The following is a 22,221-nucleotide window of genomic DNA, read 5'->3' as shown; positions in this document are numbered from 1 at the left end:
GTGTAGGGATGAGTTTTGGCTGTGAAAGTCCTCGCTAAGAAGCAACTGTCTTACAGATCAGAACCCCCACGCCCTGTACTTTTACTGCTAATGAGCTAAATACCAAATGGGAGCAGTGAGAGAATCGGAAGCGTTTACTGTTGAGCTGTGAAACATTTTTTCTGACACCGAGCTAAGCTGCAGGCTCATTAAAAACATTTCCAGCAGACGCTCTCAACTCCAGAAGCTAATGGTGAATGTAAAAGTAGAGAACGGTTGGTTACATTTAGCTGAGATTGTATGACATGTTGTAAAGGACTTTGTCACAGCGGACCGGTGGAACTTAACATTCAAAATGATGGGTCTGTCCCAGGACTGACTCGCATGGCAACATTCCTAAATGGTATGGAGTCACCGTGATTGTAGTCTCGCATTGCCAGACCGTCCTTCACAGCGCTGCGGAGGAGGGTCTGGCTCGTCCACATAGCATTCTGTGATGGGAGAAAAACATGCTCTGGTTTATTGGCACTTCTTTAAACCAATCACAATCGTCTTGGGCGGTGCTAAGCGCCGGACGGAGCCCTGGTGCCTCTGGAAAATAGCCTCAGGAAGGAACTTGTTTTGGTGGAACGTGTACGTTCAAAAGTTGTTTCAGTCGTGCAACAGAAAACTCAGATTGGACAGATAGACGTTCAGACTGCAGGCAAAAGTGGCCCAAAGTCAAGGGACCAGGTCAGACTTCTTCAGAAGTAGTGTGAACACTCAAATCTAGCCCAGATCAGATTTTTTTCAAATCAGATTCAGGCCACTTCCATATGTGGTCATGAATCAGACCCAGATCCGATTTTTTTTCAGTGTCCGTCACATCCGGCGGAATGTCCGGCGGCAACGGAGCAATCCCGGAAATGGAACGTCGTGGATATAGACTACCGTGATTGTAAAGGTATGTTTGAGGGGGTTTATTATCCGTCCACCACAGAGCACTTGCACATTTCTTTGACGGTGACATGTCCCTCAAACCTAAGAAATCCTTATCAAAGAATTTTGTTACGTGTCATGTTAAAAAAACAACTAAGAAACAACTAGCCTATTGATTGCTACATCATTTTAGATGTTTATAAACCTGCAAATATCGTATCTATATCGTATATCAAATAAAAATAAGTATTAGTGTCAGCCTCAATAATCCAGTATTAATCTATGCTAGCGATGCCCCCCAAGCTGATCCTGAGTATCGGTATCGTGGGCCGATCCAGGCATTTAGTTTTGGTATATTCAGTATTTTGATATAAAAATTGTGTATCTCTGTTATTCTGACCCTAATTGCTTCTTGACTGTGCAGCACTTTGACTCAACTCTGTTGAGTCTGAGACTCTGTTTTTTTTTTCATCCACGCGACGGGCCCTACGCTTTCAAACGAGGCCACACCCATTTAGCAGACAGGAAGTGAGTTCCGTTTCATACCATTGGCGAACCTTGTAATGCGTTATCACCGGAGGGCAGCTAGCAGCTAACAGCTACTACCGCACTACTGTTTTTTTTTAGGGGGGGAATAAACTTCAAGACGTGACATGACCTGTCCTCTGGAGGACATAGCCACACCACCGCCGCTCCGTGGATTGTTATTGGGATGATTATCACAGAAGCCTGTCTGAGTACACTCACCGGACGGCAGCTAGCAGCTAACGGCTATCAGCTAGCAGGGCAAGCTAGCTACCGGCAGGATCGAGACAGGGACCAGGTTGGTGAATTTAAACAATGTCTGAGTTGAAAACGCATCTTGTTGACACATAAGGGCCCTGTTCACATGGCACAGACATATTAATTGCATTTTGTGTCTGTTAAGAGGCACAAAGGCACTCTAAAACTTGCCCCGACCACTGCCGTTTTAGCTCAGGGGACGCTTGTACACGTAGCTGCAGCTTCTCCGTGTTGCCTGCACCGATTCGGGTCGGGGTTTTTTCTATCGAAAGTACTCGCGTAGCTATAGCGATCAAAATTAACGTAAAAATTGGCCGGAATTCTCCTTTAAGTCATAGAGAATCTTTGAATTAATCTCGAAAAATCTGCGATCCTCTGGTTTTTACTCTAAGTCGACTGTAATATGCGAAACCAAGTCGTGGTGTGATACACGTGAGGACCTGTCTTTTCATTGTTGTTTAAGATTGTAACGTTTTCGAAATGTGTTCATTGAGTTGGGTGAATTTAATCCTCAAAACCTGTATCATTACCGTCCCACTGTCTACACTCTACGTTCTCAGGCGAGTATTAAGTGGTGGCAGTTTTGTTCTTTTTACTCTCCGCAGTAATTTGTCTGAAATGTCTCCCTGCTTATACACTGTTGTCACTAATGGTGCTCTAGAGATCAGTTCTGTTTTCATAGAATTGATTTGGTTATTGATGTTGTCGTCATGTGCTGACAAGTGAACAGAAGGGTAGACTTAGAGCTCCAGGTAGACAACCCACCAGGGGAAATGCATTTCTGAATAGCATTCTTTCCTCCTCTCTTCCCTTGGAAAGACTGTTTGTCTCTGACAGGACTAGCGGATGTAAAGTGACGCAGCATCTACAGTAGAGGTGCAACGATGAATCGATTTAGCGATTAGTTGTCAACTATTAAATTAATCGCCAACTATTTTCATAATCGATTAATGATTTGATTTGAGTCATTTTTTTTATTTACAAAAAAAATAAGATTTCTCTGATTCCAGCTTCTTAAATGCAAATATGTTCTAGTTTCTTCACTCCTCTGTAACAATAAACTGAATATCTTTGAGTTGTGGACAAAACATGACATTTGAGGACCTCATCTTAGGCTTTAGGAAACACTGATCCACATTTTTCACCATGTTTTGACATTTTTATAGATCGATTATTATTTTATCGATTAATCGAGAAAATAATCGACCGAAAGTAATCGTTAGTTGCAGCCCTAATCTACAGTATATATCAATATCATTTAACGACACTTTATTGTCGCCTCTTGGTTCTTTTTTAGAAGGTATTTACCTCCCAAAAAACATTTGAGAAAGACACCATTCAGTCGTGAGTATATCATTCACTTTTATTTGCAGACTAATAAGCTCAGAAAGTGTTGTCACTTGGCTGTGATGCGGCTTTTAAGAAGAAGAAAACATTGATGCACAGTGTTGAGAAAGTCTTGGCTCGGCTGGAACTCCCAAGTTCTTTGAAGCATGGAAACAAAGTGATTTTAAACGAGTTTCACGACGCCACTTGGCAACGCAAACCTCTCTGTGCATGAAAGACCCCATATGCTCTCCCTTAGTCAGTTGCACTGCGCTGCTAATTTAGCAGGCCTGCACCTTGAGAATGATTCCTGACTGAGTCCTAAAAAGAGGACCGTATATACAGTGTCACACTGTATTTACCACTGAACCCCTGTTTCATCGGGCTCTACCTTAATTTTATCCATACCAAGTTATTTCTGTGATATTCATCATGTGAAATAGTTTTTCACACTTTTCCCGTTGGAGCTAGACCGTGTGAATCTGCCCGTTCTCGTTTGTCAGTTTTAAATGGCTGTAGTTTAGATAATAGCAGTGCTTTCTAAAAATGTTTCGTTGGTGTCCATTTAGCTGTTAAGATTAAATTGGTTTCCCCAAAATAGTGGTAGCTTAACAGGGCTCAACGCTAACTTTTTAAAGTGGTTGCCAGGCTTGGCAACCAGGCATCAGCTAGGGCTGGGCGATAAATCGATTTTATCGATTAACTCGAATGTGTAGTTAATGTCGATTTGTTTAAATGAAAATCGATTTTTCTCCTTAACATCCGCCGACGCTCCCCTCTGGGCTCCCATAGCTCCGAACGGGCTCAGCCCTCCCCCCGCGCGTTTGCCATAGAGATACACAAACAACATGGCAGCGACAGGGACTAACATTAATTCTTTTCTTAACTAGTAGTTTCATTACTTACTTATCCGTAATCTCCGCCGAAATGACCGGCAGCTTGCGGTGCTCTGTCCCCGGCTGAGAGTCACCTATTCTCGGATAACTGAACCACCAGCTACCGCTGACCTGACGGAGCACCATGCGGGGCACCAGAGGCGGTGTTGAGGAACTCTTTTGCGGCTCACCACATCTACTAAATGCCGCTGATACGACCGAGCTGTGACGGAGGTCTGTAGCGGCTTAAACAACTAGCAATCGCCGCTCTGTAGCACGGAGCTCCTCTTCGACGTTTGTTTCTACCGCTAGTTACTACGAAGGCGCTTGCTACAGGTATGCTACATTCAAGAGACCATGGGATGTTAATGTACGTTACTCAGCAACAGGTGAAAATAGGGGCAAGGTTGCGCAATAACGTTAAAATGATTTGAACTTTTAGCGAGGAACGAGAAGTGAATTACCTGTATGTGTGAAAACAGCTTTATCTCACGCATCCGTTTGTTTGTTGTTGAATATATAGCACCCCCCCATCCAAAAAAAGGGAAAACACTCAAACCAATTTATATTTCCACAAAATTGGCATGAATAATCATAATGGTATACATGCCCCATGTGTGCACTGTAAACCCGAATGTTCAAAGTAATTAAATAGATTAAGTGGGGTATACTCAAAATTTTAGAAAAAGTTATACTAACTTAATTTTGTCAAGTTGGTGTAACATGTTCTTCATTTTTGAGTATTGTTAACTAATAATTTTTGATTAAATGGAACTATTTTGTGTATAAGTAAGCATAACTTAAAAACATAACTTAAGTGCAACTTAATAGAATTAAGTAATTACATACTAAGAATGATAAAGTCCTGTTATTTCTATTGTTTCAAATAGGGGTGATTTAAAAAAAAAACTTAATTTATATAGCACATGTTAAAATACAATAAAATCTCAAAGTGCTTCACCAAATAAGTAAAATTGATCATAATAAATAAATTGCAATCAGCAAATGGTCTGAAATGCATTAGACATTAGTGGAAGACAACATGTATTTATTTTATTAATTTTTTGTATTTTTAAAACAGTAACAATTTGATTGAGGCAAATGGTCTGAAATGCATTAGACATTAGTGGAGGACAAAATGTATTTATTTTTTGCATTTTTATTGTCATCAATTTAATGTTGCTTATATATTTTTTATTTTTATTTAAGTGTTGAGCAGCTGCAGGGATCATTTTTTATGCCGAGTTAATCTCTGATTCAACCTGCGAAGCAGAAGGTGGTGCTAATATGCATACTACCTTCCTTACCGCTCTTTGGAAAAAAACAGAAGAAGAAAAGTTTGAACAACGCAGCAAGGCGGGAAGCAACAGACAGTAGGCTTGCAGAAGTTACTACCTAAGCAGCAGCAATCAGCCTCACTGGACTTACTGTAAGTTTTGAATGTTAATATTCATTCACTTTTACTTCTTTTATACATTATACATTTTTACATGCGTTTGTCTCAGAGAGTGTAGAACTTCTCCAAGCCCCCGCCCTTCACTGGCTTATCACGGAAGTCTTGTAGGGATTGGCAACTTGTCAGATATAGGTTAGCTGCTAAAGAGCTAGCTAGCTAGCTAGCTAATTAGCGCGACCACTAACGTTACACACTCCAGCAGCACAGCTAGCGACCCACCACTACCAGACTCACTGAAGAATTTTACGACGGATGAATCTAGTAATCACACGCTCATTCCCCGCTTAAAGGTGGTGTTAGAAAATGAGTTGTTAGTAGAAGCACTAACAGACACCTCATATGCGATAGTTAGTTTTTTGTTGATGGAAACTTTCAATAGTGCACCGCTAAGGTCCAATATCATATTAAAAGAGCATAAACGAGCATAATGAGTCAAACTGAGTTCCTACACTGCAAGTCCGCACTCCCTGTAGCTTCTAGGGACGCTCGTTTTAAATTCTGTGTGAGCAGACTGTCTGAGACACAGAGATTGCTGTTAACAGAACACGAGTCAACTGCCCGTGCTCGCCCACTTGTGTTGCGTCGGTTTTAAAACAAACGACCCTGCTGGAGGCAAGCTGCTTTTCATGACAAAGATGAATAAAGTAAAAACCCTTAACAGTAAAGCTTTGGTTTGTAGAAATGGCATTATTGTTGATTAAGCATGCAGTAAGGTTCAAGTGCTGCTGCTTTTCTTTACAGTAATGTTAATTTTGCTTGATGGCTTTAGTAACTTCACACTTTAGGGATCAAATGAAAAGATCATTAACAGGGAACATTTATAAGTATTTATAATTCGACACTCTTTGAATGCTTTTACTTGTTCAGTTTCAGATCAGTTTATGCCTTTGCATCTCTCTGTTCCAGTTTCAAAAAGTTAAGGAAGATAACTGGAGATGTGATAAAGATACCAGGTAATCCAATGACACACACACACACACACACACACACACACACACACACACACACCTCTAAATACCAGTAACTTAAATTGTTTTTTTTTTCAGACAATGTTTTAGTGTGGTAACCCTAAATCATACACACTCCCACATACACATATCATTGTTTATTCTACTTGCCTGTTTGATCAAAATAATGCTTTTTGCCGTATTCAAGTCAACAGTTCATGAATGTCTTCTGTTCACGAATATCATCTTCCTAATTGATATTTAACCTTTGGCACTGAACAGATCATATTTTACTTTGTATTTGCTTGCAAATATTGTTGAAGAAAGATGGTGGAGACCACATTCCCCCTATGCCGACAGACCATAGTGATATCCTGCCCACCAGTGAACGAGCTCATGGACCTCTGGCCTGCTCTCAAAATAGAGTCTGAGGTAATATGGATCAGCTTTCTCTTTTAAAGTGAAAATTGTGATTCTTACTCATTTGGCCGATATTTTTGCTTTATAAATGTGTGCTAGATTCTTCAAATTGGACTGTTTTTTTTAAGTGTTCTCCTCCTGCTGTTATTTCTATGCAGTTGTATGCAGAGTTCCAGCGGATTACAAATCAGAACCTGCCCAACACATGCTATCCTGAGCTTGACCGCCATCTTCCTCAACCGATGACCTTATTCAGACAGAAGGCATCAAAAACTGGGAAGACAGCAGATGCTCTGGCTAAAATTAAAAAAAATCAATGATGAACAGGTAAATAGATTTTTACACATTTCATAGGTTGACCCAGTGGAACATTGAACAGGTTCAATGATTCAAATGAGCTTTGTGAATTTTGCAATTAGTCCACTTTATGTTTGCCATTTGTCTGATTGCATTAAAGATGTGAACAGGTTAGAAAGTGGTAAACTACCACCAAGGTTGCAGACCCTCAAGAATGGCTTAATGATGTAGAAACTCATCTGAAAAAAGGCTGCAGGGTAAAGCATTATAAAAGGCTAGTTCAAAGTTATCTCCTTTTGTCTAAATAGTGCCTCAAAAAGTTACTGCACTACTTTGCAGGTGTTCAGCCAATAGGCCCAAACTACACAATATGCCTTTGTTCTCATTAATATAATGCAAAAGTAACGCTAATGTTTTGTATGTTTTAATGTTTTTCTTAACCATTGTGGGCTGCACAAGATGACCCACATTTCACTGTGCATTTGATACTGGTTATGTAAAACATTTACATTTTAGAGTTTTAAGTGAAAATGTTCTTAAACAGTCTATAGAATTTTTGAAATTTCACCCAAATTGCTGCCCTGTTGCCTTACTCAGGAATTAACCAGGAAGCCAAAAGCAGTGTTTTTTTTTCTTTTATAGCTGTAGCAAACAATAATTTCATTTTGGTATTATTTATTATTGTTTTTGATTACTCCGATTATTTTCCTGACTATCTGATTAGTTGTCTGGTCAATATCAGAAATTTGTGATACATATTTATTTCCTAGGGCCTTAAAGCAACACGCCTACTTATTGGGGCTTATTCCCCGTATCCCCCAGAGTTCGATAAGTCCATACATACCCTTCTCATCTCCGTGCGTGTCGTAACTCTGTCTGATGCACCCACCCCTAGCTTAGCACAGATCCTGGAGGTAACCAGCTCCATCTATGCTCCTAATAAGTGACAAAATAACGCCAACATTTTCCTATTTACATGTTGTGATTTGTATAGTCACAGCGTGTACGAATAACAAGGTCACATGAGACACAGCCATCTTCTAACCGTATACAAACTGGGAACTATATTCTCAGAAGGCAAAGCACTGCTACTTGGGTGGAGTGATTTGCTTGCAGAACTCCAGGCGAACTCTCTGCTCCTCACCACGGGGCTTCTCAGGTGCAAATCACTCTGCCCAAGTAGCAGAAGTATCAGTGCTTCACCCTTTCTGAGAATAGTTGTCAGTATGTATACGGTTAGAAGATGGCTGTTTCTCAGCAGCTAGCAGTGGGTGCGTCAGACACGCACGGAGATGAGAAGGGTATGTATGGACTTATCTAACTCTGGGGGATATGGGGAATAAGCTAAAGTCCCAATAAGTCGGTGTGTTCCTTAAGTGACCAGGAACACATTTGGAAGGCTAGAAGTTTTTCTTCTTAAAAATCTCTCAAATGTATTATTTATTTATATACAATTTATTTAAGTATATTTTAAAATTATTTTTTATTCTATTTATTTTAATTTATAAATGTTTATTTATTTTTGTATTTAATTTTAAATTTAACTGTTCAAAAGCGGACTTTCATGACTTTTAGATATATTAAGTTAGGTAAACTTAATGTAAGTGAGGCAATCAGTTGCCACAAAATTTTTAAGTTTTGAGTCACATGTTTTTAAGTAAACAAACTCAACATATTTGACTAATGTGTACTTAAAACAATGACAACACAAACTAATAAACATTGAGTTTGGTTAACATAAACTGGTGTGGTTGTGTACTTATTTTTTTAAAGTTCTGTGAACTTATTCCTGTGGTTTGTAAACTCAAAACTTTTAAGTCATAATAACTGAAAATAATTGAGCTGCCTTAACAGAAAACTGTAAGTCATATTAACTGCAAATATTTGAGTTGAGTTAAATGAGCACTTTTAATTTAACTGTTATCAAAAGGTACATGTAGCAATTCATCCAACCTTTTAAGTTCTGGAAAATTTTGACTTTTAAGTTAATCAACTTAAAAAAATTGTGGCAACTGATTGCCTCACATTTTTTGAGTTCTGGTAACTTATTCGGGTTTACAGTGTGTGCGTGTGTGTGAGTCAAAACAAAATAAAGTTAAAACTTGTTTTGAACAATTTCTTTGTCATCTGCAGATTGATTTTAAGTAGGGGGAGAAAAAATCAATTAAAATCTTAAATCGGATTTTTTTGGAAAAAATCGGGGATTTTATTTTTAGGTCATATCGCCCAGCCCTAGCATCAGCTTTTGGTTGCCGAAATTGACAATACGGTTGCAATGTTTTAAACTGCCTATATTTGGAGCAATGCATTTCTTATTCAACTATACCACACATTGTAATAATGAAACGATGAGATAATGGCTTGCAATATAATTTCCCATCTCTCTCAAATAGGGGTGCCACAGACCATAAAACTCACGGTGCGGGTCACGGTTTTGAGTCCCGGATCGGATACATTTTCGGATCAGCACAAAAAAGGGGGGGGATATTTAAATGATTAATAAAAATGTAATAACAATAACTTTTAACAATAATTGCTTCTTTCACCAGTAAATTGCTGTTAAAAGAAAAGAAAAAAACAGATGAGAAAAGGGTATTTTATAATAACTTTGAATGCACCACAAGTTTTACCAGTTTTAAGTAAACGCAACATTTTGTCCCATCCGTTTAGTTTTTCCAACAGAAGTGACCAGTGCTAGTTTGTGTCTTTTAGCTCATAGCTTTAGCGGCAAACGGTTGCACGTCCCGCTGTTGGAATCCTCTCCAGTGAAATACAGTCACACTTTTACACCGTTTAGCTGTCAGCATTTTAACCGTGTTGAATCCAGTTACTACAGTAGCTAATGCTATTCCATCCGGTAGATACCGGGCACCGGTGCCATATTAGCGCCGGATTTTAACACGCGACGTTAATGTGAACAGAAAATTGCGTTGCCTGTATCTTTTCACGGCAAAACGCGCGTGTGTACAAACAGTTGAAATGTCGTGTTGCGCACAAACGTAGTGTTTTACAATTTACGGAGACAACCAAACACAATATTGACTTCTTTTGAAATAAAGAATCCAGTTTTGTAAGTTTTGATTTGTTTTTATATATTATATATATTAGGGCTGAACAATTTTTGAAAATAATCTAATTGCGATTTTTTCCCCAAATATTGCGATTGCGATTCGATATTCAATTATTTTTTTAAGCTCTTTGTCTTCTGTATTATTCAACAAAGACAAACAATAAATAATTTTATAGTATGAACAACGCACAATTACACACTAGACAGTTAAATAAGTAAAAATATAGTATATATATATATATATATATATTTACACACACACACACACACACACACACACACAACAGTGTATTTTTTTTTACAGTGCACAGAGAGGAGCTGCCTCCAGCCCCTCCCCCTCGTGAAGTTACGTGCTGCGTGTGCACTTGTTCAGAGAGGCTATCGTTACGTTAGCTAGTTGCTGGTGTTCTTGCCGTGGGATTAACTGTACTAATAAAACTGTTGAAACACCGCGGCCACGCTGCTGTGAAAGCTCCCCGAACGTCATTTATCAGTCTGATTGTTACCCCTCTCAGTGGCAGCTCCTCCACTCATATCTTTATAACGGAGCTAGCTAACTGCTAACCGGAGCTAACCGCTAATCAGAGCTAATCGTTGCTAACCGAGCCTTGAGTTCTGTGTGCCTGTATTCATTAACTGCATGTATGGACTCGAGCCCGAATAAAACCCTTCATTTTATTAAAATGGCTGTAAAAGTTTTAAACTACAACTCAGAGTTGTTTGAATGACAGAAATCAGCTCAAGGTACGACGTAGCGTTAGCGTGCTAAGTTGATGCTTTCTCTGCGGAGTGCAGACTGATTTGCTCTCGCGAGTCATGTGACCAAATCGCAGCCTTTGCGATTAGGAAATCGCATTTTAACATATCGCGATATTATCGCAAATGCAATTAATCGTTCAGCCCTAATATATATTAAAAAAAACACAAATATTAAACAGGTGGTTGCCAAAGGGGACAACCAGAGACCACAAAACGGTTGCCAATTGACTCAATCTGGCTGCCAAGGGCAACCGGGCAACCGTTACTGTCTAGCCCTGACTTTTTGTGTTCCAAATAACTTTCCAAGTCGCTGCAAAGCAAGGCGAGCTGCGTGGAAATGGGCCACACTCTTAAAGATCAGTGACCTGAAATAAAATTAAATGAGTCTGTCTGCACTGTAATCACTAGAGTGAAATGTTGAAGTGTCAGTAATGGGTTGTGAAATTGAAAATGTGGCCTTCTAGAAACAAAATTCTTAAAACCTACCAATCTGCAGCAAATAATGCCTCCCACTATGGGTGTGAATTTGCACTGGTCACACCATTCGATTCCGATTATCCTGTCAACGATTCAATATCACAATGCATCACCTCCTCAATATTATTATATATTACGACACATGGTTTTCATCGACAAACTCTAGCAGTCCGATATACATGAGCTCCCCTTTTTTATCGTATCTGCTCTTAAATAAGACCCTTCCTGAATGTAGCGGAGTCTGAGCACAGCAGACAAAAGGCAGAAACAAAAAAAAGCTGCGACGACCGGAAAATCATCAAGCAACATCAGTAGGCAACAATCGATTATGGTCTGTCACTGCATCGATACAGACTTGCCCAGTTCCGATAGAGCAACAATAGAGCTGTTTGGAGCCGTTTGTGAACAGGGTTTTCTGTTGGAGATGGTAAGTGCCTTTGGGGTGGATTTTGGGCTTTTTCACTTTGTAAAAAAATATATATATAACACAATAAAGGAAAGGGAAAAAGACAAAAGGCATAATATGATAACTTTAACACCCCTCCCTCCCACATCAGTAGACGTTTGTGCCAGATTTGTGTGCAGCAGCAGAATGTGCGAGGACGACTCTGTTTGAGATATTATTGTACATCAGCAGTGAGTGTCTGAACACGGATCCGTGCAGGTTTCAGAAAAAAGACTTTGGGCTGTTGATATTTAGCCAAATCTTAGTGGATGATGTTTGTTTTTACACTGTCCCTTTTGCTGCGGTGACACTGGCAATGTCCCTGCCATGGGATCCATTAGATTATCTTATTTGTAGAATCTGGGGCTTGATTGAAATTTTAAACGCTGCTTGAAAATGAAAAACGTAGTGGTGTAGATTTAGCCCAAGACTAAACTGACTCACGTGTTTTCATTTGATATAATAAGAAATGAAATAACGTGATGGCAGCAGATCTGAATGTATTTTTCTTGGCCCCTTTGCGGGTGTTTATTGCATTCTTACTTGCTGAGGGTTTTCCCTTTTTCTTGTCAGGCTTGATGTGCGTCTCTGCGCAGAGAACATATCCCACCAGTGACAACGATAGACGCCCGAAATGAATTCAGACAAATAGTACAAATCCACAGTGAATTAATTAGTGGGACTAGGACACTTCCCTGTGCCGTAGCAGACACGGTTGCATTTCTTTTCTTAGTTTGTTTGCATATAAATGCTGTAGAGTGCTAATCTAATTGCAGATAGAAGTTTGGAACTGGATGGTGATAGACCTGTTCTGTGAATTATTCACTCTGCTGTTTGTGCAGCTCAGCATTATAAATAAAGAGCTGCAGGCCGCCAACAGATGAAAGCATGGTAGTAAAATGTTATGTAGCTAGAAAGAGAGAAGCTAAACTCAATAACGTTCAGTTTTGTGTTCAATAATGGCGCTCACCCGCTGCTAGTACCAGCTCTACTCTACTCGGCTCGACTCCTTTTTTCCATTGCAGATTTAGTACCGCCTCATTAGAGGTGCACGAGTCAGAAAATGTCACAATGTCAATTGATTCAATATCGATTTTTAGGCTCAAGATTCGATTCAGAATCGATTTTCCATTCAAAAATGATTCTCGATTTCAATAAAAACAATTCACGGACGCCCGGATAGCTCAGTTGGTAGAGCGGGCGCCCATATATAGAGGTTTAGTCCTCGACGAAGAGGGCCCAGGTTGGACTCCGACCCGCGGCCCTTTGCTGCATGTCATTCCCCCCCTCTCTCTCCCCTTTCATGTCTTCTGCTGTCCTGTCCAAATAAAGGCTGAAAATGCCCCAAAACATAATCTTAAAAACAAAAAAAAAGATTCACAGTAGGTAAATGTAGGTACTCTACCCATGTGATTGCAGTAGACTTAAAAATAAAAAATAAATAAAATAATAATAATAAAAAGATAAAAAAAAGAATCGATTAGTGACTAGTGATTAGTGACGATTCTCTCCGACCAATCAGTAGTCTGCAGGTTTTCACGTCACCTTCTGGTATCGCCACAGCTCGCTTGGAACCTCGACGGAGGCGATACTAAAAGAAAATGACCAGTTCCAGGTACTTTTTTTCAAAATGGAAAAACAAAAAAAGGGCGAGTCGAGCAAGCAGGTACCATGTAATGGGAAAACGCCATAAGTGATTGATAAATAATAAATGAAATAAATAATTCAGATTCTTCGAAATGCTGTCAAACCCCAACTGGGAGTAGAGTACTTTTTAAAGCCTCTGTCCTCACATAGAGAACGAGACAGGCGTTTATCTTCCATATACATATAAATATAAATGTATGGAATTTTAAATCCCGCTGCCACACACTGCACAGTGTGAGCCTTCAGTCGTCCACTCAGTACACTCCCCGCTGTGTGCCAGCACACCTCCCGAACACGTCAATCTCATCGAGGGGTCGTGGAAGTGAGGATGGAATGAAGCAGTTATTTCCTCTGAGACTTGAGACTAATCTGCCGAGGACGTGGCTTGTGGCGCTCAGCAGCACCACGGACGTTTGAGTAAGATTAAAGATGGTGCCGTTTGACTGACACATGCATTAGGCCTTTCGCCTCAAAACTTGAGCTGCCTCCTTAAGTCAGCGCCGGAGCCTGCCAGGTCAACAACAGCAGCATGATATCTCTTTCATCTGAGCAGAAAGTGCTGCCTCATGTAGAGCGATTAAGACATATCCACATCTCTAAGCTACATAACGGGGTAAAGAGAGAGACACAGAAGGAGAGAGATATGGAAAGACTCTGCTGCAAAACACAATACTTTGAATAATAGAGGTGTTGACATTAATCAAATAATATATACGAAATATCGATAATCGGCCGGGCCATAATCGATTATTTCTGTCTACAATTTAATGTAGGCCTAACAACCTTTCTGACATGATAATCGTAATTGGGAGATCATTGAAGATTCACACCTCTATTGAATAAATACATTAGACTATGATATCCCAAAAATTGTGTTTTATACCACATATTTATGTTTGTACACATGGAAATATTACTTGTGTCCTCTGAAGATTTTCATGAAGTCAAACCCAATTGATGCCATTTTTGGTCTGCATTTTTACTGCAATTATAGTAATCGCAATTTATTTATTTGAACAGGGACAGTGCACGAAAAACATTAACAGATGTCTTGTGCCAGGTTGTAGCAAATTGCTAGTTTCCGCCCGTAGTCCCTGGGCAGGTAGACTGCGCAATAAAATACAAAGTATTTATTTACAGTATACAATACAGATACAAAAGTCATAAAAGTCTACAGACATTATTGTCCCCCTATCCCCACCCCATAAGCACACAGTAATTATCTCCCATAGACTGTAAAAATAATGGACGTAGCATCAATGACGTCCCCCCATTGGTTTGCGGACACCGTTTTTAAGGCATCCGTTTGCGTTTTAGCCATCGCCATCTTGGTTTTCCTGGAGTTTTTTTTTTTTTTTTTTTTTTTGGACAAAAGGTCCGAGCTGGGGAGGATGACGAGCCTAGCCGGTGTTTTGAGACGTGGTTTTGGTTTCATGGCGCTGCGTTAATCGGCTCCGCTGCGTGTCGGCTCCGCGCTCCGCCGTCCTTCAATACCCACCAGGTCCGGATTTGTTGCGCGACGGCCATGACTGACAGCTGAAGTCGCGAGGACCCACGAGATCTCGCGAAATCACGTACGATCGCGCGATATAACAGGATGTAGTTTCTGAACTACAACAGAACCACAAAACCAACAACAGTTTGTTTCCATCCATTATGACATTTTCAAGGTGTAGTGCAGGGAAATACGATCCGCCGTGAGCACAGTTTATTTTATTTTGAAAATTAACCGGATTTTTTATTTTCTTTCTGTGCTCGACTTCCTGTCCCGCACAATCTTCCCCGTGCTGAATTGCTGCGGAGCTCTCCGGCGTCCGGCAAAAAAAAATAGAAGCTCTGCGTATCTGCTCCGCAGGGCTGCGGACCACGGGAGCTGGGACGCAGCCGTTCCGCAGTCAGTGGAAACACACACACACCGATTTTAACGGAAACCTAATGACTCCGCCGCCGTTCCGCAGCGGATCCGCAGACGTTCCGCAAGTTGGTGGAAATTGGGGGTTAGCTTGCTAGCTCGAAGTTTGTTGTTGGTTCCCGAAGCGAATGGAGTTGGAGAACGGCAACACACAGAGAGCGGAAGGCGAGGGACAACTGTCAGGCAATTATCCTGGAAATATAATTCCGCCGATGCAGACTACGAACTCCTTAACAAGGCGACCAACTTTACTGGTGGAAACCTACTCATGCCGCGTGCAGCATGGAATCAGATTGCAGTTGTAATTAATTTGAACTGACTTCTTTATTACAGCATTAGTTTTTTCCCGAGTCAATCAACAGTTATTCTGCCTCTTCATCTCCCTGTTTTTCTATGAGACCCAACAGTCAATATGCATATAGCTATGTAGTTTAATAAAAAATAAAAGAAACAACCTTGACGCCTGCAGAGATGCATGTTTGGCTCTGTTATGTTAGCCTCCTAGCCTGTGATTCCACTGAGTCAAGTGTCGTCGCAAACCGTTTACGGCTGTCAGGCAGGAAGTCCACAGCCGAGCCGAAGTCTGCCCGGGGTATCGGCTTTGTGTTTGAACTCCACAGAAAACTTATCTCGTTAACGTGTCTCCTTTGTTGTGCGCGGCAGACATCTGCTGTCCTGCAGTCACACAGCAGAGCTACACTATCTTTTGTACTCTCACTCCCGCACGTCTGCAGAGGCCTGCTCTCAGCACAAATATCCTAAGAGCCTGTTCCCCAAATTGGACTTTCAATCGACTGGAAATGTCAGCGTTCCTGCACAGGTCTGAAGAGTTTGAAAGTAGACTGTAAAAGCTCCAGATCTTAAAAAAAAACGAAAAAAAAAAAACGACTGCAGTGGCTCAAATTATGTATTTTATGTTTGAAACAAAGTGCAGTATGTGTCAGCAGCTCTTCACCACAGACCGCTCTTCACCCATTCACTTCGGTAATACGGACAAACTAGGGGTACACAAATTCCCCCAAATGAAGATTTAGACCACCCTCCAGCCTCGATCAGTTAACTTCACTGGGAGGCTTTTACTGTCGAGTTTTTGCATCGACAGCACAGTCACACAGAGCATTTTCAGTTTCTTAAGGAAGTACTGTATATGTGAGTGATCTGGAAAGTAAGTGTACACACTGTCGTTTAAAGTAACAAACATTGCTATCATTGATTTGTGTCCGTCATTGTTGTAATTTGTGTGAGAGAAAGGAAGAGAGTGAGCTAACTTTCAAATGAAAGTCAGGTTCCGTAATAGGTCCCTAACTTTGAAGACCTATCACTGCTCAGCATTTGTTTTGCCACACATGATGAGGCAGGTTTTTAAAACTCTACAAGGATTGTGCACTAATTGACTGTCCAACGCAGCATCTTGCCAGATTGCGTTGCATTGCATTAAAAATTGAGCCAAGTTGAAAAAAAAAAAAAAAAAAATCCTGGAAGACTCTGTCTTTGTTTGGGGTTTTTTCCTGGAGCCCTCTGCAGCTCTGCTGATCTCAGTGAAATGAAGGAGGAAGCTGCACTTTGTGACACAGCGTTTTTTTGTTGTTGCTTTGAACGCTGCCTGAGAGAGTGAGCGAGAGAGACGGAGAGCGTGGTGGAAAAAAAAGAGTTATGGCGCTTACCCACTTCTAGTACCGGCTCTACTCGGCTCGCAGTAGTCTGCAGGTTTTCACGTCACCTTTTGGTATCGCCTCAGCTCGCTTGGAACCTCGATGGAGGTGATACTAAAAAAAGTACCTGTTAGCTAGTACCAGGGACTTTTTTTCATTATGGAAAACCACAAAAGGCGAGTAGAGTCGAGGCGAGTCGAGCAGGTACCATGTAATGGATAAACGCCTGAGAGCGGTTAACGTGTGTGTGTGTGTGTGTGTGTGTGTGTGTGTGTGTGTGTGTGTGTGTGTGTGTGTGTGTGTGATATTAGGGCAACACACTGCAATGCCTGTATGTCAGTGAAAGAGACCCAGCTGCAGCGGTAGAAGCTATAAGCTGTTCAGGCAGAAACGCAAGCAGGCAGAATTCTAACATACACAATGCGCGATCAAAAAGTAGTTAAGTAAGTAAATTAACAACTGCTACATAATGTGGCCGAAAGTATGTACAGAATTTAGACAAAAGTGTGTCTTCACCACCTGTGTTGACGGCCCTTTCTTGTTTCAACACGGCAATCCCTCTGTGCCACCCAGCCAGCTCCTTAAAGAAATGGTTTTCCCAGTCCGGTGTGGAAGAACATGGCTTTGCGTGCATCTCAACCCCAATCCAACACCTTTTGGGATGAATTACTGAATGGTCTTGAGGCCGAATGGCTAAATTTGAATAGAAAACTTGAAACCTGAAGAGAAAAGGCTGTTATAGTAGCAGATTATTGGCCATGGTTTCGGATTGATCAGCAACCACATATGGGGGTCTGCTCGTTGTACACGTACTTTTAGCCATATAACATAGTTTTTAATTTGATTGGCAGTTTGGTGTTGTTTCGCCTCCACATTATCCATCAAAAAGTATAACTTGTATTCTGAGCACATCTCTCAGCACACCCTCAATTTTCAGTGACCGATCTAATCACACAAAGTTCTATTTTAGTCTCAACATTTATCACACTAAACTCATCTAAACTGAAGAATCTGGCATCTGGAGGTTTGATGTGTAAAGTGTGCGTGAAATGATGGTGGATGAGCTGCCTGGTTGGCAGGTAGAGGAGGAGAAGCGTTTGGCCGGTGGTCAATGTTAAATTTCGTGTGTGTGTGTGTGTGTGTGTGTGTGTGTGTGTGTGTGTGTGTGGGAGCAGCGTGACATGATGACAGCCTGTGTTGTGCCTGCTAACTCGATTGGACAGTCTGCCTCCTGCCATTCCCTGATTTTTCTTCAATTAAAGCATAAACCGCTTTACATACTATTAATCACGGTTATTGAACAAACTTTGGGAACATTTCTCAAAAGTGTGAAGTTGATTTTATGAGCGATCCATAACCTTTTTTAGGTTGATGAGACTGGATTGCCGATTCATTATTCAGTGAATGACATTTGTCGATCGGTCCCAGGCTAATCATTAGTAGCTGATGTTCTGTATCGATCCCATTTTCAGACGACACAGAAGTTGCAGAAGCATCATAATCGATAATGTAGAGCGAACCCCTTCAGGCTGATTTAAGACCCCAACGCAAAAAATCAAGTATTTAACAAGGCCGTGTAGTAAGAGTAGTTAACAGTTCATCATCAACCTTCATTTAAAATCTTGAAAATAATTTTCAGTGATGCTGAGATACACAAAAAATAATCAAACACATAATTAATACAATGAAAGCAATTGCACATTATGGTAAAATGATTTGAAATAACCATCTTGAAATGTCCATAGGTAGTAAGAGTGTCCAGCTGAAGTAAACATTGTAGGTAGTTCCATGCTTTTGGTGCATAGAAACTAAAAGCAGATTTACGGGACTCAGAGTTAACAGTTGTCAAATCTGCAGATTCCAGAGTTGTTATTTGTGTCTGTCGCCATTTCTCCGGCTCGGTCACAGAAAGGTGATGTTTGCATTCTGCAGCGCAGCGCAAAGCCCGACGCGAGTGGCTTTGCTGGTTTAAGACCGACGCAGTTGTCAATTTCCCGTCCAGCGCCCACGTCATTTAAATAGCAAGTGCACCTGCGCCCATGGGCGTGCTGGTCTCACAGGGAGGTGTGTTCAGGTGCATTCTGGGCGTAAAAGTGGATTCGTACACGCCATAAACGCACCTGCGCCAGGCGCTTCACGCTGTGCGCTTAGATCGTTAAAATAGGGCCCTAAGTCTGGTGATAATTCTATGTTTTTCTTATTGTATTTATCCTTATTTTTCTTTATATATTTGGGTCCCATATTTAAAGATTTACGTCTTCAGTAGAAACCGATGGACTTTGGGCCGAGTGCCACAGACAGAAAGTCAGAAAGAATTGGTTTTGGACTTTTCACGGAATTTGTTGACAACAACAGAAGTATTGTAAACCTTATCTTTTAATCCCGCCTACGAAGCTCTGATTGGTTGGTTGTTATCAGCACCAGTCTGAAGACCAGACAACATTTAAGTCGCTGAAAAAAGAGAGATTAGGTCAAAGTCTGAAAATGGGGCTGTGTTTTCATTTAATTTTGGGCTGAACGAAAACGCCATTTCTGTTTGTGAAACGTCAAACGTGACAGTAAGTTGTTCCTCTCCTCAGTCCCTCTCCTCAATTTGAATTTGTTTCCCTTGTTTTCATTTGAGGAAAGAGTGTGGCAGTTTTCACATACTCTGAACTTCCCAAGGGCAAAGACCAACCTGCTGCCAAAACAATGCAAGAACTCAAAAGATCTTCCAAAATGTAAAGTCACGTTTCCAACATTTGAATACATTTAATTAGCTCTCAAATCATTTGGTCGTCCAAACTGGTGTAGTGTTCATTCATAAATCAGGAAAAGTTGTTTTTGGGCTTCAAATCTGCACCAACTATCTTACCTCAAACTCTGATTGCGATTCTTTTGACTGATATTGCGATTGCGATATGATTCACGATATCGGAGTGAATGATCATTTTCGTATCATTCTCATTTTCGTTGAAACATTAAAATGATTATAGTGTGATTTATGCGAGGATCTGTACCAAACAAAGATTATTTTCTTTAGTCTGTAAGATACGATTTGTAGACTGGGACGTCTCTGCAGCACCACAATACTTTATTCAGAATGGTTCGACACATAGTTTGCATTTACCAAATATTTGGATTTTGCACTAGTCCATATTGCGATTTCGATAAAATTACGATTAATTGTGCTGCCCTAGTGTGCAGTGTGTTGCAGGAAGCAGTTTCACTCTGTTAATCAGCAGTCTGACAGCAGACAGAGGATACAGCATCTGCTGATGTCTAATTATATAAATTATACACACAGGCTTATGTTTGATTTAATCACACACTGACATATGGATTGTGTTGGACACACACTGCTGTCATTATGTACTTTATGAGATATTCTGCAGCGGACCGAGATCCCCCGAGAGCTACAACTCTTCTGCATTTACTCATCTGACTCCAAATCTGCTGCTATTGGCAGATTGTGCAGCGATATGTAATTTTTTTGCCTGCGTCAGTCAGACCTATTTCTGGACACATTTCCCCAGGAGTCGCTGCAGTCATTAGGAAGTTAAAATCCGAAAAGGGTGAAAGTGGGTCATTCCCACCGTGTGGCCTGACATTTTCAGCAGCGCATTTGAAATGGATATTCTTCTGTCAACAGGACAAAAACAAAAGCCACTTCCAGCAGCCCTGCGAGGCTGCTTTACACACCAGAAAACAAAATTCTTGGGTGGATGAAAAATGAAGACACAAGTTTTGATCTTAGATCCAAACAATGTCAAGTTTGGTGTGAGTGTGTTGCCGGAGAAAAGGTTTATCCTTTGGGTCCATTTTCGGACTTCTGAGGCGTGTCAGGCACGGTTCTATACAATCACAACCGTATCGCTTGGAGTAGGTAAAAGCAGCACAGCAGTGTGCTCCAGTCGGGGATGACAAAGGAATTCTATGGCATTTGTCACTAGAGTCACTAGAAATGGATCCATTCAAATGTACCACAAATTTTAACCAAATATCTAGAATATTGGCAAAAGAAAATGCAAATGAATGGGTTTCCCCCTCCACTGCTGTTATGGGAATATTAGGCTAGGTGTTGAGCGTCCCAAGATAAACAGCTGGTGGATGCAATCGTGTGTTAACAAACCATTGCAGAAGAAGAGGGCAAAACAAGATTAAAAGAGCGCCAGTCAAAGTTCAAACGATGGGAAACCGTGTCGAAAATGTGATGGAACTATGACATTTTGTCTAATAATTTGAGGTAGGGCTGCACGATTATGGCCAAAATGATAATCACGATTATTTTGATCAATACATTGATCACGATTAATTATCACGGTAACCAAAACAAATGTTATTGTCACATAGGCTAATTATAACTGCTTTCACATCCATATTGTGCTACATTCCTCCTTTGTTGAAGGATACTATGAAGGAGTATGCCATATCAGCTGTTGTGCGACCGCTTTCCAAACATGCGCGTTTGCCGTGAAAAGATACAGGCAACGCAATTTTCTGTTCACGTTAACGGTGCGTGTTAAAATCCGGTGCAAATAATAGGGCACCGGTGCCCGGTATCTACCGGACGAAATAGCAACGCGGATTACGGTGCCACTTAAATGTCTGCGTTGCGCTCAGATGCTCCAAAACAGACGTTAGAGGCACCAGAAACACCGCTGCATGTCACAGCGAGGAAACACTGCGGCTTCTCAGATGGTTCTGTGTGACAAACCATCTGCCGTGTCAGGTTAGTTTCCATTGGGGCTTTGTCACATTTTTTTTTTTAATCTTTATTGATAGACCAACTTTTCCACGAGCCAAGCGATATTTCAGCCTTTTTTCCCCCGAATTCCCAGAGTTTTCCCTTTCTTTTTTATGTGCAAATTGAAAATATGCAGAGGTGGATAGAAACACGCTTACTGAGACTAATGCTGTCTTCTCTTTTTCAAGAAAGCCCTGTTCACAGTTCACAGTCCAACCACAATCTAATCTATTTTTGGTGAAGTTAACCTTTAGGTCCTCAGTCGTGTTACTTTACACACTCCTGACATCATTTCACAGGAAAATTCACAGTTGGAAGACTTCGTACCACCCAGTGAGTTTCCATTTTCTACATTCTTCTCTTGATTTCTGTAATTGTACCATCCTTTCAGTGACTGAAACACTCTCGCTCTGTAAAAGGTTCAGGACTGTGATCTGTAGTGAGACGGTTTAGGATCACCAGAGTTAGTAGCATTCATCCTCTGAGAAACATGAATGTCTTTACTAAATATGATGGTAATACAGCTAGTAAT

General features: G+C 40.8%; 1 protein-coding gene across 2 annotated transcripts in view; it reads left to right on the top strand.

The window, feature by feature from the left end:
• Positions 1-22,221, top strand: part of tmem65 (transmembrane protein 65) — a 44,068-nt gene that overhangs the window by 4,800 nt on the left and 17,047 nt on the right. The gene's annotated exons all lie outside the window — the stretch shown is intronic.

This window comes from Sander lucioperca, chromosome 16 (assembly GCF_008315115.2).
Source record: "Sander lucioperca isolate FBNREF2018 chromosome 16, SLUC_FBN_1.2, whole genome shotgun sequence".
NCBI classification, from domain to species: Eukaryota; Metazoa; Chordata; class Actinopteri; order Perciformes; family Percidae; genus Sander; species Sander lucioperca.
The sequence above is the reverse complement of the archived record's forward strand: the minus strand, read 5'-3'. Positions and strand labels throughout refer to the sequence as shown.